This window comes from Phascolarctos cinereus, unplaced genomic scaffold (assembly GCF_003287225.1).
Source record: "Phascolarctos cinereus isolate Bilbo 61053 unplaced genomic scaffold, phaCin_HiC Scaffold_5;HRSCAF=322, whole genome shotgun sequence".
NCBI classification, from domain to species: domain Eukaryota; kingdom Metazoa; phylum Chordata; class Mammalia; order Diprotodontia; family Phascolarctidae; genus Phascolarctos; species Phascolarctos cinereus.
The window spans coordinates 452,885,194-452,899,471 of record NW_027555958.1 but is presented as its reverse complement, the minus strand read 5'-3'; the positions used below and the strand labels follow the sequence as shown (position 1 = coordinate 452,899,471).

The following is a 14,278-nucleotide window of genomic DNA, read 5'->3' as shown; positions in this document are numbered from 1 at the left end:
ATGACGCTACACACACATAATGTTTGTGTTGCCTTTCAGAAAGCTTCCTGCTGCGAATTTTATTGCCCAACAACTGCTTTCCCTCCAAATGGCTTTTCTTATGATGCCAGTCCCCCTCCCTGGCTGGAAGCATCTGATCTTACACCAATATGACCTCCTGACAGAAGGGGAATATAAAAGCTCTTTCCTTCTAAATATTCACTAATATTCATAAGGTTGTAATGACCTATTTGAATGCCCATCATTGATTCACATATCAGACAGAGTGAATTAAGTCTAATCTAGTCTCAGACTGGAAAGTGGCTGATAATTTATGGTTGAAAATACTCACATCATATATGTGCAATCAATCACAAGATTTGGAGCTGAGAGAAAGCTGAGCACGACCTCGTCACCGACTTCCCTGGAGCCTCTGACACTGCTGTTCTTCCTCTTCTCCTCAATACTCTTTTCTCTCTAGGTTTTTGTGACACTGCTCTCTCCTGGCTCTTACCCATCTGACCACTCCTGTGTCCTTTGGTGGATCCTCCCCCACCCACTAGCCCAAGTTTCTCCCCAGTGCAATCCATACTCCACATAGCTGTCAAACTGATCTTTCTTAAAGTATAGTTTTGAGCAAGTCATACTCTATATTCTATATACTCCAATGGCTCCCTCTTACCTCCAAGAAAAAATACAAAACATTTTGTTTGGCTCTTAAAGGTGTTCATAAGCTGGCTCTTTCCTACCTTTCCAGTCTTCTTACAGCTTACGTTTCCCCCATGTACTCTGTGATGAAGTGACATTGGCCTCTTCCCTCTCCTTCACACAAGGTATTCTATATCCAGATTTTGTGCATTTTCACTGGCCAGTGCTTAGCACAGTTCCTGGAACGTATTAGGCCCTTAATAAACGCTTGTGTAGATTTTATTTTACCTGGGAAATGTAGAGTCTAGAACAGATAACCTAGAGAGAATTAGGTAGCCCAGTGGGCAGAGACCGGCAACTGTCAGGACGACTTGAATTCAAATCCGACCTCAGTTACTTGCTACTTGTGTGACCCTGGATAAGTCAGTTAAAATCTATGCTGCCTCAGTTTACTCATCTGTAAAATGGGGATAATATTAGTACCACCTCCCAAGGTTGTTGTGAGGGTAAAATGAGATAATATTTGTAAAGTGCTTTGCAGACCAGCTAAATGCTAACTATTACTATTAAAAGTGATTTCCCTGGGTCACACAGGTAAGTATGTTAGAGGCAAGGTTCAAGTCTAGGTCCTTAGACTGTAAAATCCATGGCTCCTTCCACTACAGGAAATTCATCAAATAAAAGAAAGCATTAAAAAACAGTAGAAGCCTTAGAAATCATCTACTTCAAACCCCTCATGAGGAAACTCAAGTTCAAGAAGTCAACTTGAGAGGATGTCTATAATGCAGTACCCCAGAGTTCCATACTTGCCTGTGCGACTTAACATTTTTGCCAGTGATTAAGATAAAGATGTTGATGGAAGGCATGCATATCTAAACTGTAGCTGACACAAAACTGGGGTATATAGGGAGCACACTGGATGATGGGCAAGAATCCAAAAGATTTCATTACTGAGTGAAATAGTCAAATCAAATGTGATTAAATTTAATAGAACAATATAAAGTCTGAAGAAGAAGGTTGGTGCTGATAATGGAAAGCCTGCCTTGGAGCTAAGTTCTGGGTTCACTGCCTCATACTGTCTGTGTATGACCCCAAAGCAAGTCACTTAACTACTCAGGAAAAGGCAAGCTAGCCTAACTGGACCAGCAAGGTACCCCAAAGGAGAGACGGCCATGAGTCACGCCAACACGATCTTGATCACCCTTCTCTCTTCAGACCCTGACAAAGACAGTCCAGAACCCTGAATCCAAGAGCCTTAAAAATAGAAATGTCCCCCACATCACCAGACCTGCTTTCATGATTTTAATCATAGCCATGATTGAAGACAAGTCAACTACCTTCCTCACCAGCTACTGGTCAACTACCATCAACCAGCTGATAAATAAGTATGGAAGAGAAACCTTGCACAAGCACACACAAGACAAAACCAATTCCAACTGGATGTGCGGAACAGAATTCATTTCATTGTCTATAAACTTATACCACTGGTGCAGTGCACAGAATGCTGAGCCTGGAAGCAGGAAGACCAGAGTTCCAAACTAGCCTAGGATACTTAAGTGGCCCGGGCAAGTCTCATCTGTAAAGTGAGAATGATGATAATAGCAGCACTCATTTCTCAGGGTTGTTGTGAGGATAAAATGAGGTATCAGAGTATTCGATGACCATATGAAAAACTGTTTTCCTTTTAAAACATGCCACTAGCACAATGTCAAAAATGATGAATATAAAAATTAGGCTAGATTACATTTGGAAATATGCACAATGCTTTTTTGATCTCAAGCTTCTTTTTTATAAATGTTCTTCCCGCGAAGCCAAGCCACACGGCTGGATGTTTGCAACAGCAGAGTCTCTACTGAATTAAACTTGTAATTGACCCAAAGAGCCAAGGAGAAGTGCATGATGGGCATTAAGAAGGCTGCAGTAGATTTGGAATGATGGTCCAAAGCACTTAAAAAATGGTGTAAAGCTAATCAACAAGGAAATGTATAATCAACACAAGAGGCGGGCTTGTCAGGTGGAAAGGTGGCCAGAGTGTGTTATTTTTGCGGGGGGGGGGGGAGTTGGTTAGGCAATTGAGGTTAAGTGACTTGCCCAGGGTCACACAGCTAGTAAGTATTAAGTGTTTGGTCTGAGGCCGCATCTGAACTCAGGTCCTCCTGACTTTAGGGCCAGTGCTCTATCCGCTATGCCACCTAGCTGCCCCCTTATTATATTTTTAAAAGTGAAACAATACCCTTTTCTTATAGATAAATAAGTGTAGATTCAAAGGCAAAATCAACTGAAGCAGTTGCAGGTAGATCAAAGACAATAAAGATAGTTGAAGTAGTGGAAATAAAGAAATACAAAGTAAAAAGCCCAAGTAAGGAAAACACAATTCACTATATTCATCATGAGAGTCACAAAAACTATCACTGACAGATAAGAAGACTGCTGGTGTTGGCTTTGTACAAGTGTTTTAGATTTGGACAATTAAGAAAATATTTTGAAGTATATATTCAGAACAGACTAGCAAGGCAAGATGATTTCCAGAGAAAATTAAATATTTTTGATGAGCAAAAATAAACTTTGAAACAATTTCTGTGAATAAAAAAAATTTTGTTAGCATTGTGTAACACTGCTTAGAAATCATTCAATATTAGAAATATTGGGGCTACCTTAAATTACTGATAGAGTGTGAAACTTCACTTGGTTAACCTTATGCAAAGCAATTTTTAATATGCAAATAAAGTGGAAGAAAAACTGCCCATATATCTCAAGACCTTTGTGATCAACTAAGAAACCAAAATCTTCCTATTTTGCACTGCAAATGGACACAGTTATAAAGATGCTTATTTGGTTTCCTATTTATAATATGTTGCTGAAACTGATGCCATAGAAGATTTATAACTTTGTAATAAATCCATTGATAGGGCAGCTAGATGGCACAGTGGATAGAGTACCAGACCTGGAATCAGGCAGACTCCTCTTCCTGAGTTCAAATACAGCCTCAGACACTTACTAGCTGTGTGACCTTGGGCAAGTCATTTCACCCTGTTTGCCTTAGTTCCTCATCTGTAAAATGAGCTGTAGAAAGAAAAGGCAAACCATTCCAGTATCTTTGCCAAGAAAACCCCAAATGGGGTTACAGAGTCAAACATAACTGAAAAACACCTGAACAACAAAACCTATTGATGGCAATTTCACATCAAGAGAAGTTTTCTACATAATCGATGGATTTTTAAATGAAAATTAACGTAGGAAAATTTTATTGGACTAATGGCAAGAAATCACATCAAGATGAAACATAGATCTACAGGTGCTAGTTTAAAATGTGGTTCTTCATGCAATCTGTACACAAATTCGTAACCACTTGTTTCAAGAAATACAAAGCTCTGGAGAAGAAGAAAGGAAAATTCTCTGGAAAGAGAATAAACAGCTTAGAAGAGAAAGTAATGGACTCTCTGAAAACTAGAATAGAGTAACTAAAAATCAATGACTCTATGAGACAGTAAGACTAGAACATAAAAATAAAATAAAGGATAAGATATCTAGCATCAAAAACAGGTCAGGAAGAAATAATTTATGAATCACTGAACTTCCTGAAAACCATGATTTTTTTTTAAAAAAGCCTGGATACTGTATTTCAGGAAATCATAAATGAAAACTGATTTATTAGGATTAGAAAGAAAAAGAAAGAAAAAAAGAATTCACAGACCACCTGCTGAAAGGAACCCCAAAAGAAAAAGTTCCAAGAGTGCCAAAATCAAAACTCACGGCTCTCACATCAAAGTAAAAATCCTGCCAGCACTCACAAAGAAACATTTCAAGTGCCAAAGAACTCTATATAGTCAAGATCACACAAAACCTGGAAGCTACTCCTAAAAATAAAGAGAAGATATTAGAATATAAGATTCCAAGAGAGGCTACAATCAAGCAAAACCTGCAAAGCTCACTGTAATCTGGGATGGGGCAGAGCAAGGGTGGGAGGGGGCTGGGGTGGGTAATCTTTGATGGAAAAGAAGACTTTAGAGGTAATCATTAAAACTTTGGTAGTGGATGGCCTCACCAAGTGAGGACAGAGGGGTGATAAAAGGGAAAAGGACTATGCCTTGAGGGATATTTATGTTTAAAGGTGGAAGCTAATAAAGTAAAGGACAAAGAGAAAGTGCAGTTAGAAAAACAAGAAAAGGACACTAAGGGGTGTCAGGAAAACTGAGGAAAAAGAGAGCAAGAAAAAGGGAGTGGCCCACAGAGGCCACAGAAGGTGGGCACTAAAAAAAGTCAATGGATTCACCAACAAGATCAGTGGTGACTCTGAAGTGCATTGCTTTAGTAAAGAGTGGATAAGACAACCAGACTGAAAGGAGATGAGGGCATGATATCAGCAAGTATAAAACAGTATTTTCTGGAAATTTTATTTTTAATGTCCCTTCTGATTCATGCCTAAGAAAAATGTTTTTTTTCTAATCCCTATATTCTTATCCTATATTTCAATTTTCAATATTTGAAAATAAAAATTTAAGTAACTGAAATTTAAAATCAAGATGACTGCCAAAGGGGATAGAGGTGGATCAAGGATTGATTAATAAGGGAGATATATGAGTTTCCACTGCTCAAAATTTCAGTTAACTATTTTGTAATTTTCCAATACTGAACTTTGAAAGATGGGAAGAGAAAGTGAGAAAAATCTTAGTTCCAATTCCAGCTCAGTTACTTATTTCTCTCTCTCTCTCTCTCTCTCTCTCTCTCTCTCTCTCTCTCTCTCTCTCTCTCTCTCTCACACACACACACACACACACACACACACACATTAAGCCAGTCACTTAATTTCTCTGGAATTGTTTCCTTTTTTTAACGGATTAGAAAAACTCTTTTTCCGAGGCACAGAAGAGAAGAAAGAATAAAAATTGAAATATAACAAAATGAAGAGAAGACCAAGAAGAATTTTTAAAAAATAATAAATCTGTGAAGAAAAATGACAAGAATAAAGATGATGTTTAAAATATTAAATGAAAGCAATTTGTAGAAATCTATGAAATGGAACAGTTTACAACCGAAGAGTCGAGAGATTGATGACAAGAAGAATTTTCAAAATCCTGGCTAAACTCAAATGGAAGAAAAGAAAATTAAGAAGATGAGTTGGGAGTTAATCGGGAGGGGGCGGAGTTAATATTTCCTATCTTGAATAAATTAGTCACCCTTTAGCTAGCTGGTTAATGGCAAAGTCAAACCTCAAACCTAAGTTTTCTGACTTAGAATACTGTGGTCTTTTGCACAGCACACTTCTCCCTCTCTCCCTCCCTCCCTTTAAAGCAGGCATTTGCCCTGAATGATTTAACAAGAATCCTTACAAAAGAATTTCAGTATGTGGCTGGCCCACCTCAGACCCCCATTCAAGGGAATTTAGTTACAAAAGAACCATTAAGTACTCAAAGTCAATGACTCCAAGGTAATTTAACCTATGATGAAGTTCCAAGGCATGGATAATAATAATAACAATAACAATAATAGAAGCTATATTTATATAAGACTTTATATACATTAAATCATTTGATGTGAAATGCTTATTACAGGTAACACGCTTGGCAAGCTTTAATGCAAATATGAGAAATACCGGTTGCAATTATTATGACTCCACTACTTCAGTCCCATGGCAAATCTACAAGGTAGATGGGTAGCCTGCATATCCCCATTCTACAAGAAAGGCCCTTAGACGTAAGACAAGGAGTCAAAGCAGAACAGGAGAAAAAGCCTTAGAATCCCTAGACTCGGAGTGAGAAGAGTCTTGTTTTCAATTCTGGCTCAGCTACACATAACTGTCTGTGTGACCTTGGGGAAGTCACTTAATTCTCCATTCTCCCAACTGTAAAATAAAGGGCTGGGGCTGAATGACCTCCAGGAGCTCTTCCATCTTCAGAACCTTTCAGCCCAGCAGGCATTGACTGTAAGCAAAAATAAGTCAAAACTCAAACCCCAGGCTACACGTACAATGTTCTTTCTATAAAAACAAAGCATTTCCCCTCCTCTGTCCCCGTCAATCACTGTGAAGCAGCACACTTTTCCAACTCTTCAGTTTAATCAATGGAACTATTTGGTTCAAATATCTAGAATAGCTCACACAAGGTATATTATTAAATAGAGAACAACCCTGTAATTTACGTTCACTAATATTTTAGGCCTTTTTACCAGGTGGGTGATTCACAAAAAGGAAAACAGCACATTCCACGTCTAGATAAGAGCAAAGATGGGATCCAGGTGTCCCCATCCAAACACTACAAACGGTTAATGAGCAGATACATCTCCATAGAACAGGTTTATTAGTCCAACTGTATATAGCAACAAGTACTGGAATACCCAAAAGTATGTGTGAACGTGTGGGTGGGGTAAGAAATACAATTTGAACCAGAACACTACTTGGGAACTAGTAACTTGCACATTAAATAAGGGATTCAATTTAATTCAAAGATCATTTATTTAAATAAGTGCCTACTATCCATAACACACTGTGCTAGGCTGAGGGGCCAAAAAATAAATTAGATGTAATTCGTCACCACTTAAAAGGATTTCTGTTTAAAAAAGAGAGATAAGACAATGCAAGATGACACCTTCACATATGAGAGAAGTACAAAATGAGAGATTAGACTTGTTCTGTCTGGACCAGAATGTAGAATCAAGTGCGGTGGGTCAAAGTGAAGGGAGGGAGGGGAAGAAGGAAAGAAGGAAGTAAGAAGATTTGGGCTTTATGTAAAGAAAAGCTTACTTGCTAACAATGAGAGCCGTCCAATGGTGAAGCGGGGCAGCCTGGGGAGGAAATGGCTTCCTCCTGCTGGTAGGTCTTGCTGCAGAGGCTAGATAACCCACGGTTAGTGAATGTGACCTGGAGGAGGACCTAGCAAAGGAGACAGAAGGGACAGTCTGATAGGTAGGAGCAAAATTAGGAGACAGTGGTGTCCCCAAGAAAGTGCTAGGGAGAAGCGAGTGATCATCAGAGTCCAAGGCTACACATCTTGAACTGGATGTCCAGTAGACATCTTAAAATCAACACGTGCAAAACCAAACTCATTTTGTATGACCACTTCCAAAATCAATTTTTTTAAATTAATTTATTTTGATTTATCAACAATCACTTCCATAAGCAAAATCAATTCTGTCATTGCAACTCACATCGAAACCCAAAACTCACTACTCCAAACCACCTCCTACCTTTCCTATTACTGTCAAGGACACTATGATCCTCCCAGACCCCCAGGCTCACGAGCCAGGTGTCAGCCACAAAGGACTCTTCAACTCTCCCTCACCCCCACAGCTACACTCCTGCCAAGGCCTGTTCTCCCCTCTGACATTGAGGCAGACCCTCCTCACCTTGTGCCTCAATTACCAAGAGCCCACTGGTGGGTCTACTTGCTTCAAGTCTCTCCCCACTCCAGGCCACCTGCCATTAGAATGCCAAAGTGATTTACCTCAAGTGATGGTTCCATTATGTTACTCCCCCACTCAATAAACTCCAGTGGCTCCCTATAACCTCCAGGATCACAATCCTCTGGTGTTCAAAACCCTTTATGACTTCCCAGTCTTCCTGCACTTCCCACTGCCCTTTTTCTCCCTCCCCCTCCACCCCCACTCTATGGTCCAGTGGCACTGGCCTCCTTGCTGTTCCATAAACAAGACACCACACTTCTCATCTCTGGGCATTTTCTCTGGATGTCTCTCATTCCTAGAACGCACTTTCTCCTCATCTTCTCCCTGGTTTCCTTCAAATTCCTGTTATAATTTTGCCTTCTACAGGAAGCCCTTCCTAATCCTTCTTAATTCCAGTGGCTTGTCTCTATTATTTCCTATTTATCCTGCATGCAGCTTATTTACACATATTTGTTTGCTCCTTAGATTGTGAGCTCCTTGAGGGCAGGGCCTGTATTTTGCCTTTCTATGTATCTGCAGCACTTAATACAGTGCCTGACACATAGGAACACCTACTCATTGCTTACTGACTGGCCTCTCAGATCTGAAATCCTATGTATTGGGAAAAATGACACAGGGACGGTAACACCATTAAACATTACAAGCTCTAAAGAACTCAAATTACAACAGAGACTCACAGGGTGAGTAGAAGAAAGCTGCAACAGTTCATCAGCGATGCCTTACTGGTACAGAAGATACAGACTACCATCCATTACTAAGGACATACATAGCTAGAAGAGGACATAGGATGGTCATACAGCAAAAGCACAGAACATGAGATAAAAAGACCTCCTGTACTGGTCTACACAAAACACTAAGAGACCAACAGGAAGGCGTTCTACCCACTGAGGAAATCCCTGTAGAGTTGGGTGACGGCCTTGTCTGGTCCAATTTTTTGTGGGTCTTATCCAGGCTGCTGCTGCTGCTGCTGCTTCTTCTTCTTCTTCTTCTTCTTTTTTGGTGGCAATGGGGTTAAGCCCAGGGTCACACAGCTAGTGAATGTTATGTGTCTGAAAGCACATTTGAACTCAGATCCTCCTGACTCCAATGCTGCAGCTCTATCCACTACACCACCTAGCTGCCCCTTTGTGCAGCTTCTTACCTGTCCCATTGCTACCACAGCAGATCCTTACCACACCCCAAGGTTCTACCCTCCCTTTCCAGTCCTAGAACCATAATGGTTCCAGATCCAAAATTAATGCTATCATTGTAAATGAAAAGTATGTCTCAACCTACTTACTCCTCTGCAGCTCTACTGTGACTTTCCAAAACACGATATCAGTACCTGACTACCATTCTCCACTATGTTATCTCCCCCAGTAAGCTATTTTCTGCCTTTGTATTTGTATCCCCAACATTTTGCACAGTGTTTTGCAAGTAGTAAGTGCACAACAAATGATTTTCATCCATTCATTCATTTACAGAAGAACAAGGACAAAATAAAATAGTCCCATAAGCATCGAAGTAAAAATAGCTTGCTTATTTTAAGGTCTATATAGCATTTTCCTCACAACAACCTGGTAAGATAGTCAAGTATTTTACCCTAGCACATAGTAAACTCTTAAACATGTTGGAAACATTATAGGTTTGTTTCTGCAGCAAATGAGATCCATATGAACATATACAAAAAGATTTTGGAGGGAGGCAGAGTCAAGATGGCTGAGAGAAGGCAGGGACTCACCTGAGCTCTCCCCAAAACCCCTATAAATATCTTTAAATAATGTCCTAAAACAAATCCTGGAGTGACAGAACCCACAAAAGGACAGGGTAAAACAATTTTCCAGCCCAAGACAACTTAAAAGCTCAGCAGGAAAGATCTATCACACTGGGGTGAGAGTGGAGCACAGTCCAGTACAGCTGTGCCAGCACAGACTAGGCCCCAGGAAACAAGGAGCAGGCCCTGGGAGTTAATGAATCACCAGCAGTACCTAGAGATTCCCAAGCTCTCAGCCCATAGACAGTAAGGGGATCAAAAAACTAGTCAGAAGAAGATTACAGGGGTTCTCTTTGCTGGCACTGGCGGCATACTCAGATCCAGGTCATAGTACTGGGGGGTAGTCCCAGGGCGAGGAGGAGCCCTATCACAGCAGAGCCTGTGGCCACAGTGAAAGGGGACCCTTATCACAGCTCCAGGGCAAAAAAGAGTGCTTGAGAGCAAAGGCCAGGAGAGTTCAGCAAGCATACCTGTCCTTAGATGATACCACCTTGGGAAAACTGAGAACTTACAGGTGCCTAGAAGAATCTCTGAAAACAGCTGCACAAAACCCCCCGAAGCTTGGGGCAGTACATTCTCTACACTGGAAGCAGACCCCTACCTTAACAAAGAGTTTTAAAACTCAAGAAAGGCAATTAGCTGGGGAAATGAGCAAACAGCACAAAAAAAGTCATAGAATCCTACTTTGGTGACAAAGAAGATCAAAACCTACAACCAGAAGAAGACAACAAAGTCAAAGCTCCTACACCCAAAACCTCCAAGAAAAATGTGAATCAGTCTCAGGCCATGGAAGAGCTCAAAAAGGATTTTAAAAAGTAGGAAAAGTAGAGGAAAAGCTGGCAAGAGAAATGCGAGTGATGCAAGATAATCATGAAAAACAAGTCATCAGCTTGCTAAAGGAGACCCAAAAAAATACTGAAGAAAATAACACCTTAAAAAATAGCCTAACCCCAAATGGCAAAAGAGGTCCAAAAAGCCAATGAGGAGAAGAATGCCCTAAAAAGCAGAATTGGCCAAATGGAAAAGGAAATCCAAAAGCTCACTGAAGAAAATACTTCCTTAAAAATTAGAATGGAGCAAATGGAAGCTAATGACTTTATGAGAAATCAAGGAACTCTAAAACAAAACCAAAAGAATGAAAAAATAGAATTCAATGTGAAATATCTCAATGGAAAAACAACTGACGTGCAAAATAGATCCAGGTGATATAATTTTAAAATTAATGGACTTCCTGAAAGCCATGATCAAAAAAAGAGCCTAGACATCATATTTCTATTTTTGTTGTTGTTTGGCTAGGCAAGGGGGTTAAGTGACTTGCCCAGGGTCACACAGCTAGCTAGTAAGAACCATATCTGAGGCCAGATTTGAACTTGGGTCCTCCTGAATCCAGGGCCAGTGCTCTATCCACTGCGCCACCTAGCTGCCCCTAACATCATCTTTCAAGAAATTATCAACGAAAACTGCCCTGGTATTCTAGAACCAGAGGGTAAAATAGAAATGGAAAGAATCCACCAGTCATCTCCTGAAAGAGATCCCCAAAGGAAAATGCCTAGGAATATTATAGCCAAATTCCAGAGTTCCCAGGTCAAGGAGAAAATATTGTAAGCAGCCAGGAAGAAAAATTCAAATATTGTGGAAACACAATCAGGATAACACAAGATTTAGCAGTTTCTACATTAAGGAACCAGAGTGCTTGAAATATGATTTTCAAGAGGGTGAAGGAAATAGGATCACAACCAAGAATCACCTACCCAGCAAAACTGAGTATAATCCTTCAGGTGAAAAATAGACATTCAGTGAAATAGAGGACTTTCAAGCATTTTTTATGAAAAGACCAGAACTGAACAGAAAATTTGACTTTCAAATACAAGACTCAAGAGAAGCACGAAAAGGTAAACAGGAAAGAGAAATCATAAGAGACTTATTAAAGTTGAACTATTTAAATTCCTACGTGGAAAGATATCTGTAACTTCATGAGACCTTTCTCAGTATTAGGGTAATAGGAGGGAATACATGTAGACAGAGGGCACAGGGTGAGTTGAATATGAAGGGATGACATTTAAAAAATAAAATTATGGGGTGAGAGACGATTGTACAGGTAGAAGGAGAAAGGGAGAGGTAGAATGGGGTAAAGTATCTCACATAAAAGAGGAAGAAAAAGCTTTTACAATAAAGGGGAAGAGGGGAGAGGTGAGAAGGAATGAATGAAATCTTACTCTCATCGGATTTGGCTTAATGAGGGAATAACATACACACTCAATTGGGTATGGAAATGTCTTACCCTACAGGAAAATAGGGGGGAAGGGGATAAGAGATGGGCGATGATAGAAGGGAGGGCAGATTAGGGGAGGAAGTAATCAGAAGCAAACACTTTTAAGGAGGGACAGGGTCAAAGGAGAGAAAAGAATAAATGGGGGTGGGATACAATGAAGGGAAATATAGTTAGTTTTTCACAACATGACTACTATGGAAGTGTTTTGGATGACTACACATGTATAATCTGTATCAAGTTGCTTGCCTTCTCACTGAGGGGGTGGGTGGGGAGGGAGGAAGGGAGAGAATTTGGAACCCAAAATATATGTTAAAAAATTGTTTTTACATGCAACTGGGAAATAAAATACACAGGCAATAGGGTATAGAAATCTATCCTGCCCTACAGGAAAATACAAGGAGGAGGGGATAAGAGAAAGGGGGAGGTGGTGATTAGAAGGGAAGGCAGATCAGGGCAAGGGGTATTCAGAATGCACACCATCTTGGGCTGGGGGGAGGGGAGAGATGGGGAGAAAATTTGTAACTCAAGATCTTGTGGAAGTGAATGCTGAAAACTGGAAATAAATTTAATTTAAAAAATAAAATAAAATTGGCCAAATAGAAAAGGAGGTACAAAACCTCACTAAAGAAAATAATTCATTAAAAGTTAGAATTGAGGAAGTAGAAGCTAATGATGCTATGAGACACTAAGAAACAATAAAACAACACCAAAAGAAGGAAAAAATAGAAGACAACGCGAAATGCCTCATAAGAAAAACAACTGACCTGGAAAACAGATCCAGAAGACAGAATTTAAGAATTATTGGACTTCCTGAAAGCCATGATAAAAAAAAAAAGCCCAGATATCATCTTTCAAGAAATTATCAAGGAAAACTGCTCTGATATTCTAGAACCTGAGGGTAAAATAAAAACTGAAAGAAACTACTGATCACCTCTTTAAAGAGATCCCAAAATGAAAACTCCCAGGAATATCATAACCAAATTCCAGAGCTCCCAGGTCAAGGAGAAAATATTGCAAGCAGCCAGAAAGAAACAATTCAAGTATTATGGAGCCACAGTCAGGATAACACCAGATTTAGCAGCTTCTACATTAAAGGATTGGTGGGCTTGGAATATGATATTACAGAGGGCAAAGGAACTAGGATTACAATAAAGAGTCACTTACCCAGCAAAACCAAGTATATATAATCCCTCAGGGGGAAAAAATGCATATTCAATAAAATAGAGGAACTTTCAAGCATTCCTGATGAAAAGACCAAAGCTGAATAGAAAATTTAACTTCCAATATAAGACTCGACAGAAACATAAAAAGGTAAACAGGAAAGGAAATCATAAGGTCCTTGATAAGGCTAAGCTATTTATACTGCTACATGGGAAGATGATACTTGTAACTCATAAGAACTTTCTCATTATTAGAGCAATTAGGAGTATATGTAGACAGAGGGCAGAGGTGTGAGTTGAATATAATGGGATGATAACTAAAAAAATAAAATTAAGGAGGTGAGAAAGGAATGCCCTGGGAGAAAGGGAAAGGGACAGGTAGAATGGGGGAAATTATCTCACATAAAAGAGGCAAGAAAGCTATTACAGTGGAGGGGAAGATGGGGAAAGTGGCAGGCAATGCTTGAACCTTACTCTCATCAGAAATGGTTCAAAAAGGGAATAGCATACACATTCAATTGGGTATAGAAATCTATCTTACCCTCCAGGAGAGTAAATGGGGAAGGTGATAAGAAAAGGGGGGTGCTCATAGAAGGGAGGGTGGATTGGGGGAAGCAATAATCAGAAGCAAAACATTTTGAAGAGAGACAAGGTAAAAGGAGAGAGAGAACAGAATAAATGAGGGAAATAGAGTTAGCAATCATAACTGTGAAAAAAAGTTCTTGAAATAAGCATCTCTGATAAAGGCCTCATCTCTCAAATATATAGAGAAATGAGTCAAATTTATAAAAATAAGAGCCATTTTCCAAATGACATATGACCAAAAAAATATGAAGTCGGTTTTCAGATGAAGTAATCAAAGTTATCTATAGCCATATGAAAAAATGCTCTAAATTGATTGGACAAATGTTAAGTTAAAATAATACTGAGGTACTATTTCATACTTATTAGATTGGCTAACAGGACAGAAAAGGAGAACGACAAATGTTGGAGGGGATGTGGGAGAACTGAGAGACTAATGCACTGCTAGTAGAATCGTGAACTGATTCAACCATCATGCAGAACAAT

The 14,278-nt window shown here is 39.6% G+C and overlaps 1 protein-coding gene across 7 annotated transcripts in view; it reads right to left on the bottom strand.

Annotated features, from left to right (window-relative positions):
• The window catches only part of ZFYVE9 (zinc finger FYVE-type containing 9), a 184,163-nt gene that overhangs the window by 118,930 nt on the left and 50,955 nt on the right, over positions 1 to 14,278 (bottom strand). Inside the window, exon 1 of one of the 7 annotated variants that reach the window (XM_020987767.2) lies at positions 7,367 to 7,456. The exons of the other annotated variants lie outside the window; for them this stretch is intronic. The gene's annotated coding sequence lies outside the window, so the exon portion shown is untranslated. Of the gene's footprint in view, positions 1 to 7,366; positions 7,457 to 14,278 lie in introns of those variants that run through there. 7 annotated transcript variants of the gene reach the window in all.